The sequence below is a fragment of the Macrotis lagotis genome, chromosome 7 (genome assembly GCF_037893015.1).
Source record: "Macrotis lagotis isolate mMagLag1 chromosome 7, bilby.v1.9.chrom.fasta, whole genome shotgun sequence".
NCBI classification, from domain to species: Eukaryota; Metazoa; Chordata; class Mammalia; order Peramelemorphia; family Peramelidae; genus Macrotis; species Macrotis lagotis.
The window spans coordinates 119,582,226-119,601,802 of NC_133664.1; the positions used below are offsets into that span (position 1 = coordinate 119,582,226).

Below are 19,577 nucleotides of genomic sequence, written 5' to 3' on the forward strand. Positions count from 1 at the left end.
TCTATAAAGTCAATAAAGGGGGAGATCAGTGAAGTTAGGGCCAGGAACATAAATAAAAACTTGGAAAATGAGGGCCAAGTGATATCTGAAGTTGTTGTTGGCTAAGAGAACTCTAACCTCACTCAGGTTCTTAACTCCATTCATCTACCCACACACAGAGCAAGAGTTTGGAGAAGCTCTATTTACATAACAATAGGGAACAGACTATGAGGAATTCTTGATTGTTTATTGTTTATTTATTATTCCTAAATTTTTCTGCTTGGAGCTTTGATCCAAATGAAGTATAAGTCCCCACTCCCTCAAAATTTAACTTGGAGAAACTCTTGAAGCATAGTTGATAATAGATAGATAGAGATCACATGATTTGGAGCTTGAAAGAACCTTAGAGATCACCTAGTCTATCCTCTCATTTAAAGATGAAGAAATTGAGGCCTAATGAATATCATTCAAAAATAAACACTTATTAAACGCCTATTATTTGCCAAGACATCATGATTTAACTTGATTTGCCCAAGATCACACAAGTAGTAGGGCCAGAATTCAAACCCAGGTCCTTTAAATTCAAATCCAGTGCCCAAATGTTATTCCTTTCCATATATATTTCCATCTTAGAAAATCTGTCCCTGCACCTTGGAAAATATGTTGTGATCTAATAAGCCATCTAGACTTCATTTCTCTTTTGAGATCATTGCTTACTGCTTCCTGAACATCTCCAATGGCAACTCAACTTAACACCTAAAACAGAGCTCATTGTTTTCCTTAAAGCACCCTTCCTCCAAACCTCTTTGACCACCATCTTTCTTTGCCATTTTGGCATCAGTGTTGACTTGTCACTTTGCCTTACTTCTGAATCTAGGAAGTTTCCACGTTTTGTTCATTTTCCCTCCACCAGCATATATTGTTTCTTTCTTCTTTTTCCATTTACTTCTGTGTAAATATAAGGTATCTATCACCTCATTCTAGCCTCTTATTAAAAAACTGGTCTTCTTACCTCAAATCTCTCCCTTCTCCAATCCATTCTCCACACAGCTATCAAATTAATATTCCCAAGAATATAGGTTGGACCCTGTCACTTCCCTACTCAGAAACTTTAGTGGGTTCCTTTGGCCTTAGAACACAACACAAAATACTCAGTCTGGTATTAAAGCTCTCAACTAGCTCTCATTTATCTTTTCATGTTACTCTCAATTCAAACATTCCAATGTCAAGACATTGGAATACTACTGTTCCCAAACTTATTATGTAATCTCCCATCCGTGTGTCTTTGTACAGCTCTCCTCACCTCCAACTCATAAAATCCCTACCTTCAAGTTTCACCTGAGGTGCTACTTCCTACAATAAGGCTTTTCATGACAACTCCCTGCCCCCTGGTAAATAGTCTCTTTCTCTTAACTTACTTTATATGTATTTATCTGAGTACATGGTATTTCATATAATTAGAATATGAGTTCCTCGAGGGCAAGAACTGTTTATTTTGTCTTTATATCTTTAATTCCTAGTGCACAGCAGATGCTTAATAGAAATTGATATTTGATTATTTGCTTTGGAACCATTTTGTAACCCTGAGAAAATTATTCAAGAGGAGGTCAAAGAATCACAAAACCAGTTTTTATTTAAAAATGATCATTAGGGAAAAAAATATGAACCACACGATGTTTTTGGCTGTATAACTGGTCCTAGTATAAACAAAGTAATGAATGACGTTAAGCTTGTTAGCCAGGTTTTTTTTCCCCAGGTTTTGTTTTAAAGACTGACTACAGAACACTGAAAATTCTTTGCAATGATTTGGTTTGGTCTGGGGGAATGGAATGGAAGAGAAAATTGAGGCAATCCAATATTAAGAGACTTACCCAGGGTCACACAGCTGGTAATTGTGTGAGACTGAGGTTTTCCTGGCTCCAGACCTAGTACTGTTTCCATTGCACCACCAGCTGCCTCTAAGTGGAAGGCTAGGAGGAGAAAAAGAATAGAGGTTAGCAAATTAGAGGTTGCCTACAGAATGAGGAAATTCCAGTAGTGGGTGGGAAAGGACTTTTCCAAGGAGAGGCTCCAGGTTCCAAGAGAACTGAAGATCAGACCCACTTTGTTCTTTTGAATCATCCTAATCATTTCTCCTGCATTCTTCTCTGTTGTTTTGACTTGGAGTTCTAGACAAATATGTTCATCTTCTACTCTAAATGGAGCTTAATTGCCTTGTTGGCTAGACGAAAGCATCACAGCCTAGAATAAGAGATTCCAGGTCCGAAACCTAATACAGACAGTCCCTTAGGGTTGGCACAGACGAAGAGGAAGTTGCTGGATCTGGGAAGCTGAATCCTGGAGCTTGGGTGGGGTGCATATTAGACCCACAGAAGGAGGGACCAGCAGTCTGAGATCCACAAATAGAAAACACCTTCTCAAACAAACCAACTTTCTGGCCCAATCCTCTGACAATGACTTGGTCATTAAATATCTCATTTTCCTATAGCAGCCCATTTTCCTGGCTTTTCTAAGTCATTAATTATGACCATGTTTTCCCAAATGTGGAAATTCCCCTTGCACAGAAGTGGCTGCTGCTAGCCAACCCTCCTTTCTGAAGAAGTCTCCATCAGTACAAAAACATTTTTTGTTTTCTTCAATTGCCCACGGGGAAAATTTCATCACTCTCCCCTACCCCACCTTTTTTTCTCTTCCTTTAAGGCCCCCTGGCAATTTCCAGGAATCTAAATAAACCCAGAATTATTTTGATCACTGGGAAGACTTTTTTGACTTCCCACATCAGAAAATTAACTAAACTTTTAATCAAATTTTCTAAATACCTCTTAGCAATAGAAAGCAATATGACTGAAACAAAAATGAGGCAAAATGCCAGATTGAACATTTTTATCCAAGGTAATAGCTCTGAGACCCAGCAGTTTTGCTGATAAATGTGGTCCAGCGTTACAGAGAAAGATCTGCAGTTTATTCAGAATTCATGCACATTTGTGTTCCTCATGGTAATAGCTTCATGTTGGGCACCTGGAAGGCAATCAAGAAGGCCTAAGTTCAAATCCTAACTCAGATATTTAATAGTTGCATGATCCTATAAAAGTCATGTAACCTATTAGCCTGTTTTCTCATTTGTAAAATGGAGGATTAAAATGACACCTGACCCACAGGGTTAATGTGAGGTTAATGAGATACCATATGCAAAGAACTTTTCAAACTTTAAAGAACTAAGTATCTCAGTGTGCTGGGCTTGGGGTCAGGAAGTCCTGAGTTCAAATTTGACCTCAGACACTATTAGTTGTGTGAGCCTGGATAAGTCAGTTAACTTCAGTTTGCCTTAATCCACTGGAGCCAGGGAAATGGCAAACCACCTCAGTATCTTTGCCAAGAAAACCCATGAATAGTATTGGCATGCTGTGTTCCTCGGGGTCACAAAGAATCAGATAATTATTTACTTATTGCTTGATTGATTTTGGTCCCTGTTTAAAAATGATATTCAACTTGTCCATGACCAATGAAACCACACTTGTTTGGAGTTGAAATACTTTATCGCAACTACAAATCTATGGTTTAAAAAAATGGATTTGCCAAGCAAAATATTGTAAAAAGTAATACAGGGATAATATTTAACTTCCTGAAGACAAACTATATCCTAGCCTAGAGCAAAAGCATGTAGTAATCATTCATGATGCTTCCTAAAATTAATTCTTATATTTTAGCAGCATTAAATTATAAACTACATTAGGGTTCCACTTATTTAGTAAAGGTTTAATAAAAAACTTGTACTTTACAATCAGTAGCCAATTCCCAGTTAGTTCTGGATTCTTTGAGAACCAGACATGATAAAGAGCTTAAGGAGCTTGATTTAAATTTTAGCCTCGTAAATTAAGTAAATATTCTTCAATTGGGGAATGGCTTAACAAACTATGGTATATGTATGTCATGGAACACTACTGTTCTATTAGAAACCAGGAGGGATCAGAATTCAGGGAAGGATTTGCATGAACTGATGCTAAGCAAGATGAGCAGAACCAGAAAAACAGTGTTCACCCTAACAGCAACATGAGGGTGATGATCAACCTTGATGGACTTGCTCATTCCATCAGTGCAACAACTAGGGACAATTTTGGGCTATTTGCAATGGAGAATATCATCTGTGTGCAGAGAAAGAATTATGGATTTTGAACAAAGACCAAAGACTATTACCTTCAAAATAGAAAAAAAAAGAGTTATATTATTATGTAATTTTATTATCTCATACTTTATTTTTCTTCCTTAAGGATATGATTTCTCTGTCATCACATTCAACTGAGATCAATGTATAACATGGAATCAATGTAATGACTAACAGAATGCTTTCTGTGGGGCTGGGGGAGGGAAGTAAGAATTGGGGGGGAAATTGTAAAAAAAAACTTAGCCTTGTGAGTAATGATGAATAATCATTTAATTTCACTGGGTCTCAATTCCATCTTCTATAAAATAAAAGAATTGAAAATGATGATTTCCTAGATCATTTCTATGCTTAAATCCTATATCATCTTTGTATTAGCTTTAAAAACTACCTCTCCTCCCAAATACCTCAACTCTCCAATTCATATTATCCTTAAAAACTACCTCTCCTCCAAAATACCTCAACTGTCCAATTCATATTTTTACTAATTAACACTGACCTCTCCTTACCTGGTCTAATTTGAGTTACCAAGTATTAAAAACTCCAATGGTTAGTCAAAAATATATAAAAGTGATCAGCAATAATTCATGTTTTTATGGTTCTCTGAGCACTTTTTGAACTACCTTTCTCACAATAATGCGGTGAGGTCAATTGTACAAGTAGATTTGTACCTGTTGTGAATCGATTGTGAGACAAGGGAGGCAGTGGCACAGGACTGCCCATCAAAGAAGGGGCTATGGTCTATTACAAAGCAGAATTGCAGTATTCCCAAAACATTTGTGAGATGCACAAATTTAGAGTCATTCCGTTCCAAATACTCAAGTGGAGTTTTTGTGCCCAACCTGTTGGTAAAGCTTTCTGAGCTTGTATTGGTCTGATAAGCCTCAGTCAAACAAACTGTATCTTGACTCCAACATAGTGGGTGTTTTGGTCTTCTTTGAGCAAGAAGGACAACAACCATTATAATAGGATCAAAGTCACCCGCACCTTATGTTGGACCTTAGAAAGGTTCTTTCTTATACACGATATTCTGTCAGTTCATGGCTACCAAAAGAGCCTCATAGTTTTTGAGCCACTATTGATATATCTATTTACTAGTTGACTAGAGATAACAATTAATTCATGGCAAAGGCTTTTAATAAAATACCACAGTCCTCAAAAGTTTCTCTTGTAACTCTGGGGTACATTTGCCTATAAATATGTACACCCTTGGTGGGAAGAGGAGAAATATATAGTGAATATACTTGAAGAGCTCTTGTCATTCTCCTCCCTTTTGTTTTCAGGGGAGAACCAAAAGATCTTGATCTTGTGTGGCCCCTAGAAACAGAGAGGAAACACAGGCATCCAATGCTAAGAGGTTGCCATTGTCTTCCGGTGATGCTGTCAAGAAGCTCTTGTTGGGCCGGCTCCCTGTTGGTCCCTGGAACACAGCATCACCTTGCTTCATCATCACAGGGAGTTTTGCTCCACTGAGCTCCTCTCTCTGCTAATAGCTCTGACTTCAGTTGGAGTCTGCAGTTGAAGTGATGCCTCTTCTTCATGAGAGAAGCCACTAACCTATCTCTCTTTTAACTTATGCATAGGGACATAATCATCAGTTCTTTTAATGAGGGGACACATCTGCTACATATTAAGTCATAAAATGAGAAAGAAACTTTTAGTTCCTCTCTCTCTCCCTAAAGAGAGGAATTTGTCAGATGCCAGAGTCTCAACTAATACTTTTCTTACACGGAGAGTCATGCCTTCAGGGGTCAAGTTCTTTTGAAATAATGAACAGTTAGCAAGATAAGTGCAGTCCATAGGCATTTAATCTATGAATATATTTTCTTTTATTCACTGGGAGAACTTTTTTTAACCCATCTATGGTTAGAAAGTTCCCTTTAACTTCTATCAATGTCTTCCTTATTGCCTACCTATCCCTCTTCAAAATCATTTTTTTTTCATGATTGTTGTCTTTCAACAGATTTCCAAGGCTATGGGTGACTCAGACACCATTTTTCTCATCTCTTCAAGATACTGTGGTTTGCCCATGCAAACCAGAGAGAGGAATGATGAGGAGAGCAAAACATCCAAGACTGAGTCACTTCAGTAACTTCAATTCACTTGCTTTCACTTCAATTCTTTGCTCCAACTTTCTAGCTTTATTATGTGTAAGTGGCTTTTAACAAGCCTCATTCTTAGTCTTTAAGCAGCTTTATAAAAATTCACTTTTTTTTTTTTTTGGCAAGGCAATGGCGTTAAGTGACTTGCCCAAGGTTACACAGCTAAGCAAGTATTATGTGTCTGAGGTCAAATTTGAATTCAGGTCTTCCTGACTCCAGGACCAGTGCCCTATCCCAGCTGAACCAACAATTCATATTTTTTTGTGGAGCATTAACCACTTTCTACATATGTAAGCATTGTTATTTTTATTATTCTAACTGTTCAAATAGCAACAGTATAACAGTAAGCAAGAGACTAATATCTAACAGTTCATATTCAATAATATCATTTTTGAATGTTATTTTATTCTAATGTTTTTGTTATATGCAAAAATAGTTTTCAACATTCATCTTTGTGTAAACTTTTGAGTTTCACATTTTTTACCTCTCTCCCTTCCTTTCATCCCCCCACCATGATAGCAAATAATTTAATATAGCTTATACATGCATAATCATGTTCAACACATTTCTATATTAGTCATCCAGAAATGATATCTAAGAAAAATTTGCAAGGCAGTTATGAGCTGCATAGTACAAGTGTTAGGGGCTGGGGGAAGATACAATAATAACATTCAGGTTTGGCCCTCAAGAAGATTAGAATCTAGTAAGTGACAAATTTGTACACAGATAAACAATGCAAGAAAGTATGTAAGAGAAGTATCAAATATCAGGACATCCAATAAGAGAGAGATGTTTCCACCTGGACTAGGGAAGGGGGCTTATTTATTTTTCTCAATTCCATGCAAAGATAGTTTTCAACATTCATCTTTTTGTAAACTGTGGAATTCCATATTTTTCTACCTCCATCAGAAGCTTGTTGAAAAATTGAACAAATGAATGATCAGGAAAAGGTTCTTGGAAGAGGCAATATGTGAGAAGGGCATAAAAAACTTAATGGGATTGGCGTAGGGGAAGAACATTTCACAGATGAAGAAAAATTTGATGTAGGTACGTGGGGAAGCTTTGGAAGTGTTTGGAAGATGATAATTCATCTAATTTGGCTGAGATGAGTAGTACTTGACAGAGAGTAAAGGTGAAATAATCTTGGAAATGTAGGTTGGAGCTAAATTTTGGAGATCTTAAAGCTTTAGACTTGTGGGTGTTAAAAATTTATCCAAGGAAATCCAGTTAATCAAACAATAAGCAATGTGCATATTAGTCAGGCCCCTACACTAAATGTTAGGGATTCCTAGACTGAAATGAAATAATCCTTATCTTCAAGGAATTTACATGGAGGGGGAGAGATTATGTACTTACACAATATCTACAAAATAAATACAAAATAAATTTTTGGTTTGGTTTTTTTTTTTGTTTGTTTTGTTTTTTTTGCAGGGTAAAATGAGGCATTGGGAAGATTGGGAAAGTCTCCAGCTTAAAAATGGCACTTGGGCTTAACTATGAATGAGTGGCTCAGAATCTGAATAGCAATTCTCCTTGTCACCTCCTGATGGACCTGGAGATTTTAGCCTGAAGAAGAGAAAATTTGGGGGGAGAGGTGCATGATAATTATCTTCAAGAATTTGAAGAACTTTTATGTAGAAGAGGGTTTATAGACTTGTTCTGCTTATATTCAGAAGGTTAAAATTAGGAATAAGAGTTGGAAGTTGCTGAATGAGGCACCAAGGGCACAGGTGAGGGAACTGACTTTGATTGGAAAGAGAGTCAGATCTACCTCAAAGTCACACTCTGAAGGGCACATTGACCACAGGATCTTGTTCAGTACTAAGCACAAAGTGAATACCTACTGAATTAAATTGGGAGAAGAGTTTTCAATTTAATTCAATAACATAGCCTCTACTATAGTATATAGCATCTACTATATAATATTGATATGATCAGTTGTGCTGATAGTTTTCCTAAAATTGAACCAGTCCTTGATATAAATCTCTGGTCATGGTATGTGATTTTTTGGGCTATATTGCTATAATATCCTTGCTAGAAATTATTTAAAATTTTTGTATCAGTATTCATTAGGGGATTTGGACATAATTTTCTTTCTCTGTTTTGGCTCTTCCTGGTTTAGGCATCAGTACCATACTTGTGTTGTTAAGGGAATTTGGTAGGGTATCTCTTTTTGCCAAATAGTTTATATAGTATTGGGATTAATTGTTCTTTAAATGTTTGGTAGAAGGCAGCTAGGCAGTGAAGTGGATAGAGAACCAGTCCTGGTTTCAGGATACCCTGAGTTCTAATCCAGCCTCTGACACTTAATAGTTACCTGTGTGACCTTGGTCAGGTCACTTAACCGCACTGCCTTGCAAAAAAACAATGTTTGGTAGAATTTGCTTATGAATCCATCTAGCCTCTACTATATGTGAGGCACCTTTCTGGCCTTGGTTGTTTTATTAAAACAACAAATCCTAACTTCAATAAGCTTACTTTTTAATTAAAGATTTTAATTATTTTGTGTTTTACAATTTTTCCCCCAATCTTACTTCCCTCTCCCCACCCCCCCACTGAAAGCAATTTGTCAGTCTTTACATTGTTTCTATGTTGTCCATTGATCCAAATTGAATGTGATGAGAGAGAAATCATATACTTAAGGGAAAAAAATAAAGTATAAGAGATAACAAGATCAGACAATATAATATCAGTTGTTTTTTTTCTAAATTAAAGGGAATAGTCCTTGGATTTTGTTCAAACTCCACAGTTCTTTATCTGGATACAGATGATATTCTCCATTGCAAATAGTCCCAAATTGTCCCTGATTGTTGCACTGATGGCATGAGCCAGTCCATCAAGGTTGATCATCGCCCCCATCTTGCTGTTAGGGTGTGCAGTGTTTTTCTGGTTCTGCTCATCTCACTCAGCATTAGTTCATGCAAATCCCTCCAGGCTTCCCTGAATTCCCATCCCTCCTGGTTTCTACTAGAACAAGAGTGTTCCATGACATACATATACCACAGTTTGTTAAGCCATTCCCCAATTGAAGAACATTTACTTGATTTCCAGTTCTTTGCCACCACAAACAAGGCTGCTATGAATATTTTTGTACAAGTGATGTTTTTACCCTTTTTCATGATCTCTTCAGGGTATAGACCCAATAGTGGTATTGCTGGATCAAAGGGCATGCACATTTTTGTTGCCCTTTGGGTGTAGTTCCAAATTAAAGAAGCTTACTTTTAAGCAGGAGGTCACAACATATACAAAGATGAATAAATTAAAAAAATAATTTCAGAAGGAAGACAAATGTTCCAAAAAACATTTCAGAAACTTTATATAGTCAGGCTTCCTATATTATTAACATTTTTTTTCCATCACTTTCTTAAGTCTAAACATCAACAAAAACAAATCAAGCCTTGATTTATAGTATTTGCTGATTTTTGAAATATAAATGCACACACTGAAAATTTATCCATTGACTCTTAGGAATTGGTTTAAGCAGGTATCTGCACACCCATACAAAAATGCTTATGTTTGTCTATCTCTTGTCTCTGCAACTTACAGATTCATTCATTCATTCTGATGGACATTCATCTGATTAAAACTCTTAATCAAAATTCTAAAAGTTCTATTTTTTTTTCCTAAGTAGCATGGTATTTTACGAGCTTCTATTTGGTGATAAGGGAATCAGGAGATTGATGTCTGTATAGTCTTTCACAAAACTGAACCTGTATTTTGCACCAGAAAAAAAAAGAATTAATTGAAAATATTAATTGATTTGCAGTTTTGCAATAAAGACCTGAAAAGGAAACAAAGGGTATTGATCCATCCTAATATAGTGGGAAAAGCATTGGATTTGAACCCTGATTATTAGAGTCTTCATTCAGCCCTGGCTTTACAAAACCCTTATTATTCATGTCAACTTAGATCAAGCACTCAAATACTCTAACCTTCAGTTTTCTTATCTGTAAAATAGGACTAATAATTGTACTATCTACCTCATGGGGTTTAGAGAGGTATTTGTGGTATGTAGTATATAATTAAGGGAGCACTGAATTTGATGTTAAAGGACATGGCCATCTATCCTCTTGGAAATGAAAGAATGACAACATGTGTTTTGTTTTGTCCTTCATTTTCAAAGACTACAATATCAGGGAGTTGATGCCATGACAGGCACGTGAATTGGATTTGAGTGAGGGGGTGCTATTCTAAGTTACCAGCCTCACTTTCTCCTCCAGGAGAATAGCAACAATAACAATGATAGAGGATCTAGGTTTGAATCTCAACTCTGTGCACTAATTAGTTGTTTGGCTGTAGGACACTCACTTCTTCTTGCTGAGTCTCTGTTTTCTAACCTGTAAAACGAGCAGGAAAATATTTGTACTCTTTACCTCACAAGGTTATTGTGATAAAAGCACTTTGTAAATGGGGAAGATTTTTGTGTTAGGTGGCACATTAGATAGAATACTTGCTGTGAGCCAACTCTGGACAAGTCACTTAATCTCTGCCTGTTTCAGCTATAAAATGGGGATCATAAGAATACCTACCTCCCAGGGTTATAACGATTCAATGAAATAATGTTTATAAAGTGCCCACTTAGCACAGTGTCCAGCACTTAGTAGGTGCCAAAAAAATTCTAGCTATTATTACTATTAAAGTGACATATTATTATCTAGCCCAAACCTGGGAGTGTCTTTCCAGAAATTTGTAGTCTCCATTAAGATATTTTTCCTCCTCCAACAGAACTTACTGTTCTCCTTGTGAAACTGTTGCCAGGTTCCTCCTATAAAAGAGCACTTATATCTATAACTGTTTCCTTCCAGTCCTTTCTTTTTTTAAAGGGAGCCAAGATATTGGGAAAGGAACTTGGATTGCAGACATAAGAATGTGTCCAAGACCACTGCTGTGTACCCTATAGGTTGTTGCAAACTCATACATTTAACATACCAAATTCCCCACCAAGGAGGGAGTTAGTTCACTTTGATTTGAAAATCTTTTTATACCTTTGATTTTTAGTGACTTAAATTTGCCACCTGAATGCAACATTAACATAATCCTCTGCTTTTCATTTGATGAATGCACCTGTTTCTTAGACTTCATTTTCCCAGGTTTATAATCATCTCTTCCAAAGGGTTTGCCTGGACTTTATGCACTGCTCCTGAAAAGGCAGCTGCAACAAGCTGATGGTACATACAGTATTTAAATGAAGCTTTATGAAATTGTTAGAGCTTGCAATATGGCACTTATCAGCATGGAATAATGACAGTGCAGTTTAGAGGGAGTCGGGATTGGACAAAGCCAGGAAGCCTAAGGCTCTAGTTTCAGCTTTGCCATTTTAAAACGAAGGGATTGAATTAAACAATCTCTTCCAGTTCGAAAATTCTGTGATTCTATAATCTTTCTGAAACTGCTTACTGAAATGTCTCCAGCTTTCTTGAAAGGTCTATTTCTAAGGGGACAGGAAAGGTTGTTCAATTTTTTAGACTTGAGTGCAGCTAGAAGCTAATTATAGCTGTTAGTAATCCTATATTATTGGTTGTATTGGGGAAGAAGCCCAGCCAATAGGGAAGCAAGGATTGCCTTTGGGACGGCTGTCTGATGGGAACTACTGGGCAGTGACTGGGAAGGGAGAGAAATGGGGGAAAGGAAGAAAGTAGCTCACCAACTGTGTTCAAATCAATCAATCAATTAATCAATAAATCAACAAGTATTTTTTAAGGGCTTACTATATATCAGGTACTGTGTTAATACTAGGGATATGAGTGCACAGATACAATGAACTCACATTATAATGGTAGAGACAAGTACATATAAAAATATAAACAATATGAATATATACACATGTTTATATACATGTGCATATATTCACATACATATGTATATACATAACATATATCTGTAACTTAAGGCTTACATACATATGCAATTTGGAGGCTAATTAGGGAAAGCAGTAATCAATTTAGTTAGTTCTCCAGAATCAATTTCATGAGATTATAGAGCTTGTACTTTCGTCAGAAGGATATAATTAATGATAGAGGGGGGATGGATTCAGAGTGCAGATTGAGAGATTTTTCTTTTGGACATGGCCATTATGGTCATTTGTATTGCTTGCCTATATACATGTTTGTAACAGGTTCTTTTTTGTTTTCTATTTGTTTTTTTTCTCAATAAGGGGTGGGGAGAAATGAGGAGAGAAAGCAAATCATGAAAAAATAAAATTTAATTTAAATAACAAAGAAAAATAGAAGGGGGTACCCCTTCATGGAGTTAGCCATATACTTTGATCTCTTTGACAAGAGAACAAAAGACATTTTCTGATTGGTCCCAGTGATTGGAGCTTCTGCATGATTATTGGTTGACTGAGGCAGAATGAATAAAATGTTTTTCTTTTTTTTTATAGAAACCATCCTCCCTGTGGTCTATAAGAATGAGTCACCTCTTTTATATTGACCCCCACCCTCTCCCCACTTCCTTAGATTTCCAGACCACAATACAGCAAATTGGATTGAGGGATGGGGACTGCAGAGGAATGGGGGCTCCTCATCCCTATCAGTAGCAACAATAGTGATTTCCAAAAGAAGCACATAGCAGTGGGAGGCCTGTTACATAGCTTCTGGTAGGATGATTTCTGGCCCTCTTAAATCTGGCTGTCTTTTGCTTTTCTGTTTCCTCTTCTGAGTACTAGTCAGTGAGTGTTGATCCTGAGAAGAAATTTTTTTCCAGACTTGAAGTTACCTTGTTGGCAAGCCCGAGTTGCCAATCAGACACACTTCTTGGAGAAGGAGATTAGAGTTGACAGTTGGGGAACTAAAGTCATGTAGGGAGGCACCTAGAGATCTGCACCTGCTAGATCCTCCTATCCATGGTATTGCTATTAGTTTCTCAGATGAACCAGGTCCTATGTGAATGGGGTTATTTGTTCATTATAAAATAATTTTACATTCCAAGAGAGTTTAATGAGTATAATGGCCTATTGGAATGTTTTATTTTTCCTGTAATTCTTTATACATGTGTCCACTGTGACTTACGTATCTTCTGTGGTAGAGGAAATAAAGAGCTATCTCACTAATATCCATTTAGTATCCTGAATATGCCTTTATGGGAGAGGATACTGGTACTCATATATATGGGAAACTGTAAGTAGAAGGAACCATACCTAATTTTTAGAGGCAGAGGGGGAGATCTAGAAAGACAAGTCGACCCCCAGGGATCAGTTCCTGGGGACTCTGTGAGGGGAAACCATAGGTAACATACATACATATATATATATATATATATATATATATATATATATATATGTATAGTCAACAAGTATTATGAAGCATCTACTCTGTCTTGGCCCCATGATAGGTCCTGGAGAGATAAATACAAAACTGACGTATTTCCTGCATTCAAAGAACTTATGTTCTAGTGGCAGAAAACATGGGACATGGACACAGATAAGTATGTACAAAATAAATATAAGGTCATGGTGGGAGGAGAGAAGAGACACTAACAGTTGGAGAGAGCAGGAAAGGATTCATGTAGGAGGTGGTATTTGAGCTAAGTTTTTAAGAAAACTACAGATTTTAAAAGCTGGAGGTGAGGAGAGAGTGCTTTCCAAATAAGGGTACAGCCTGGACAAAGACCTGGTCATCAGAGATGGAGTGTCATATACACATAAAGACCAATAAGAAAGTCAGTATGGCTAGATTCTAGAAAAGGAGGTGGTGAAATGGAAGGCTGGATATGTAGGTTGGAGCCAAGCAGTGAAAGGTTTTAAATGTTCTTGTCATTTGATAATATCTTCTAGATTACTGATTCTTATTCTGGAGTCTGGGCAGATCTTCAAGGGGAAAATTATACCTTTATTTTTCACTAATCTTTGATTTCCTTTGTAATTCTATTTTATTCATTCAAAAACATTATCTAAAGAAGAAATCCATAGGTTTTCCCAGACTGCCAAAAGCAACCAAAAAGATTAAGAATCCTTGCTCTAGGCCAATGTTCCTCAATATTTTTGTTCCTCTAATGCTTTTCTACAAAGATGATCAAAACTACTCATAATAATTTTTCACTGATTAAGACACCATTAAAGAATTTTTAGTATGATTCCCTTGGACCATCCTTGGGGAATCAGTCATAAAATGAGAATCAGTGGTCATTTTAAAAATTATTTTTATTTTTATTTCTCCTTTTCTTTTTTTTTTTAGTTTTTTTTTTTTACAAGGCAAATGGGGTTAAGTGGCTTGCCCAAGGCCACACAGCTAGGTAATTATTAAGTGTCTGAGGTCAGATTTGAACTCAGGTAATCTTGACTCCAAGAGCTGGTGCTCTATCCACTGTGCCACCTAGCTGCCCCTCCTTTTCTTTTTTTCAAGTTCAATATTCTTCATGATCTTATGAGAATGTTTGGGGGGAAGGGCTGTGGGGAAACCTAGGGTAGTTGGATGGCACAGTGGATAGATTGCCTTGATACAGTTCCGGAATTCAAATGTGACTTCAGGTATTTATTACCTGTGTGACCTGGGCAAGCCACTCAACCCTATTTGCCTCAATTTCCTCATCTGTAAAATGAGCTGGAGAACGAACTGACAAACCTCTCTAGAATCCCTGCCAAGAAAACTTCCAGTGGGATCATGGAGAGTCAGACAGAACTGGAAAACAACTGAATAACAAGTATATACATAAAGATGGTGGTGGAGGGGCGGCTAGGTGGTGCAATGGATAGAGCACTGGCCTTGGAGCAGGAGTACCTGAGTTCAAATCTGGCCTCAGACACTTAATAATGACGTAGCTGTGTGGCCTTGGGCAAGCCACTTAACCCCACTGCCTTGTTAAAAAAAAAAAAAAGATGGTGGTGGGAAGATAAGTGGAATAACAGGAAAATACCCAGAACTTCAAGTCAGGGGGTTTGTATTTGAATTGCCTTTATGATACTTCCTGGTTTCGTGACTGTGAAGCAATTCATTTAACCTCTCTCTCAGTTTTCCTCATCTGTAATCATACTTGCAGGTCCTAACCTCATAATAAACTTTAGAGCACTATATAAATTCAAGATATATAAACTGGTCCAAGTCTCATTTACCCATTTTTGATTTCTTCTGCCATCAAAGTTGTTAACAAGTAGCAAGATTTAGTAACTACAGATTCCCCTTGTTCTAGGAACTGATAATGAAGGGGCGGGGGGGGGGGGGGGGGGGGGGTGATTGGTTCCTAGAAAGAGAAGCCAGAAGCCTGGATAGATAAGAATATAATTGGTCCCTAAATTATCAAATGTCATTTACCTGTCTCCTTCTCTGTTTATGCAAATGAGTATAGTCAACACACATTAAGAGTCTACAGTATATACACAAGTAAGTAAAAAGGATCATTATGTAAATCTACTTCCAAATGGGAGTAGGACATGACTAAATCCATATAGCACAACAAAAGAAAACATGCAAAATATTTTTCTTTTCCTTAAACTGTCAGATACTCTGGGATCAAATTTAAAGGAAGTATAGTACAATTCAAGGGATATGAAGCTATGTAGAGTAGATAAGACCACTAGGCTAGGAATCAGGAGACCTGGGTTCTAATTAAGCTATGACACTATAACTTATTTTGTTAACTTGGTAGAGTCATTTAACTTTTCCTTATCTATATTTTTTTATTTTCCTTATCAATAAAATAAAAGAGCTAGAATATAAAATGGCTCAGGCCCCTAATGTTATTATATTCTTTTAACTGAGAAAACAGCTAAGTTGTCTTAGGACTATGGTTCTGGGGCCAATAGACTGCAGGTTCTGGGTCTTTTTCAGGAGCTGGGTTGATGATGGGTAAGTGACAGTTGGATTGCTTTAGGAAAGAGGCAATATGGTTTAGTAAACAAAATGCTGGACTTGGAGTCAAGGAGATCTGGATTCAAGTTCTGTCTCTGGCAAACAATCACATTAAGCAGATCACTTAGCCTTTCCATGTTTCAGATATCTCTGTTGAGGTGTCAGTGACCAATTAGTGGCAGTTCTGAAGTACTGAAAATCTTTATGTTCCTACACCAAGAATCCAACAACTACTGCAATAAAATCTGCTTCCCAAGATTATGGTTAGAATAATATTAAATAATTTACATAAAATGTGATATCAATCTCAGCTATTCCTCCATCCAAAAGAATTCTCTTTTCGTATGTGTGCATTTTGAGAGTCAGTTCTACAGCGAGATATTTGTTTTCTAGAATCAGAGGATTCACAGAATTTAAGAGACTTTAATCATCCTCTAGACTAGGGGAACTTCACCTGGAACTTTGAACTTAAAAAATCTATATATTTATCTCTCTATCAAACTATGCTTCAATCTAATTATAATTAGATTGTAATCTAATTATAATCCTATATATCTAATTTTATGCATTTAAAGCTATTATTCTGAAAGGGAGTCCAATCTAAACCATTTATTTTGTAAGTAAGGAAACTGACACAGAGAGATTAAATGGCTCACTCCACAATAATAACCCATTTTACATAAATCAAGTTACTCACCTTAACTCTATATTTCTGTGCCCTATTGCAACACTTCCAACCAGAGACTTTGAAAGATTTTATCTAATCTACGTTTGGCCCAAGTTATTCAACAAAAGCCTGATAATAACATGTCTGCTAACTCCTAATATCTTTCTTTTTATTCTTTTTCATTTTGTAAATAGATTGATTTTATGCTTGTCACAGTCTAATGGGACAATGCCACATTTTCTTTATTTTCATCCTTTCCCCCTCCCCCACCATGCCACTCTGGGAACTTTATTTGAAAAATTGATAATAATCCAACCAAAGAATTTACTGAATGCAAAAGGAAGAGAACAAATAGTGCTTAAAATATCTCCCCAGGCATCAGGCACATTACTGCTCAGTCCAGGCTTCCTAGGCATGACCTTGGAGGTCAGAGCCAGGGCCCAGCTGCTAGTTCACAGATAACAGATTTGGGCAACTATTGTTTCACTTTGATTCAGCATTAGAGGCAACATAAGAGTTAGTCAGAACAGAAGCTTCTGGGAACCAGGAAGATTCCCTTTCCCTCTCCATTTTTTTTTACAAGAATAAAAATGTTTATATATTTTAGACCAACTAGAAAGTAATTTATTCTTATTAGCTATATTAAAAACAACAGTCACCTAGTGCTTAAACATTGGGAGAGATTTACATAGGATGTCTCATTTGATTCGCTGAACAATCCTCTGAAGGCAGATCTTTAACTTAATCTTTAACTCTTTCCTTTCTCATCCCTTCCATTCCCATGTTCCTACATCCATCCTTTGAACTGTAAATGAAGATTCCAAAATGTTGACTGAGAGTCAAAGCTAGCTTAAATTTGGAACAATATAGTATGCAGTAGGGGGAACTGTGGCCAATTTGAATTGAGGATATCTCTGCCATGGCATTTTTTTTTTAGAGGTCATCCACCAACTTCCACCTAGGTGGAGTCAGACAACCCTTTGGCACTAGGTTTCTATCCTTACAGTTCCCTAAGGCATTCTCATCTCATCCAGTCTGATCAGAGTACCTCCTTTTAGATCTGGGGGGGGTCTTATTTTGAGGTCTGTGAGCTTGTTTTCATTTTTGTTTGTTTTTAAATAAATCTTTTGATAATTGTATTTCAATAGAATTGGTTTCCTTTGTAATCCTATGTCATTTATGCATTTAAAAGCATTACCCTGAGGAGTCTATGGGCTTCACTAGATAAAGGGGTGAAGGGGTCTGTGACTCAAAAAAGGTTAAGAACTCCTATTTTTGACTCACCTGTTGGAAGTACAGACAATAAGCTCAGGAGCTCACTTGCTGCTAGCCCTGGATGGGATTTTCAGTTCAAGACAAGCTGGTCTCATCAAGTTGAGGAACTCTAGTGGGTTTTGCCTGGGACTGTTTTCTCCAACAGCAGAGTTCATTCACTATGTCATGCTCCAAAGCTGCACCCATACATATATCCATCTGCTACTTGCTGGGCTCCAAGAGAAAATACTTCTTTCTTTTGGAATGGTTCCAAAACAGTGGGTCTGGTAGCTATTTACGTTTCTAGGGCTTTGGTAGACAAAGGTGGATATCAGTATTAGACTGACACTGTACCTTTCTTTCCCCATCACATCATCTTCCTTAGTCTCAAAGGATCATATTTGTAGCTTTGCCATTTTCACAATAATTTTTAAAGAAGGAAATTACCAAAGGAGCAGAGAAGGGTCCTTGTAAACCAGCAGAGTTTAGAGCTAAAGAATATGTTAAAATTTTCCATGATGGAAATTTCCCAGCTACCGAGCTCTTTAGATTTTTTTTTCTTTTCAGGGCTGCAAGCAAAGAATGGAAATTTCCCATTGCAGCATCAAGGGCTGCTGTTCTGCTGACTGTCTCGCTCAGTTGGGGTCATCTGCTTCCCCAAGACATCAAGGAATGCCAAGGTAAGTCTTGGAGAAGCCAAACCCTTCCTCTGCAGGAGGGAGTATCTTTGTCCTGCCTCCAAGCTGTGACCAGTGGGGACAGGCAAGAAAAGAGGCAGTCACTGCTCCATCCATCCACCTGGTTGTGAGCAGGTGAGTTTTGCTGACTGCTAACACCTGTAAGCATCTCACCTTTAAAGATTTGACAGCCTCTCCCTGATTGCTGGCAGAGTTCTTGAGATCATCCTTAAGTGACCTGCCCTTTGCTTAATTGTCAAAATTGCATGCAGATTTTTAGTTTCCCTATGGATTTGAGAGCTCCTGGTACTTATGAAAGCACCTGCTTAACTGGTCAATTATAAGCATCCCAAGGTACCTCCTGTTCTCCTCCCAAAAAACTAGGACTTTTTTCATGATATATAGGTTCAAAGAAATTCCCTTTCTCAGTTGTTCCTGACCTTTCTGATTCAACAGGCATCCAGTCCAAAAGTATCTTCAAATGTGTCATAGGCCTTCCCCACCTAGCATCTGCTTCAAAGAAAGAAATCTCAATGATGGCAATGATTTCAAAAGCAATTAGCAATAGAGGAATTGGCAATTGGGGTCAAGAATGGTGACTATTTAACCCAGAAAGAATGTTCCAGGTTTGTACATGCACGTATGTGTGTGTGTGTGTGTGTGTGTGTGTGTGTATGTGTGTGTGTTTTGTGGGTGGGATAGGGTGAGCAGATTTTTGGTTTCCTTCAAAGTACTACCTTTGAGGAGCAATCAATATGAGTGTCCCACCTGGGTGAGGCAGTGTGGTAGAGTAGAAAGACTTGTAATTTCATAGTACAAGGGTCTAGGTTTAAATCCTGGCTCTACTATTTATTGTCTATATGACTTGGGGCATATCATTCAGCATTTCTGGGTTTCTGTTACCTTCAGTCTAAAAATGAGCTAGTTGGATTCTCTAAGGTTCCTTCTAGCTCT

General features: G+C 37.3%; 1 protein-coding gene across 1 annotated transcript in view; it reads right to left on the bottom strand.

Moving 5' to 3' along the window:
* The window catches only part of MKLN1 (muskelin 1), a 377,184-nt gene extending 358,876 nt beyond the window's left edge, over nucleotides 1-18,308 (bottom strand). The window contains exons 1-2 of the mRNA XM_074193675.1: nucleotides 17,977-18,308; nucleotides 1,851-1,949 (exon numbers count right to left, since the gene is read on the bottom strand). The gene's annotated coding sequence lies outside the window, so the exon portion shown is untranslated. The remainder of the gene's footprint in view (nucleotides 1-1,850; nucleotides 1,950-17,976) is intronic.
* Nucleotides 18,309-19,577: the final 1,269 nt, after the last annotated feature.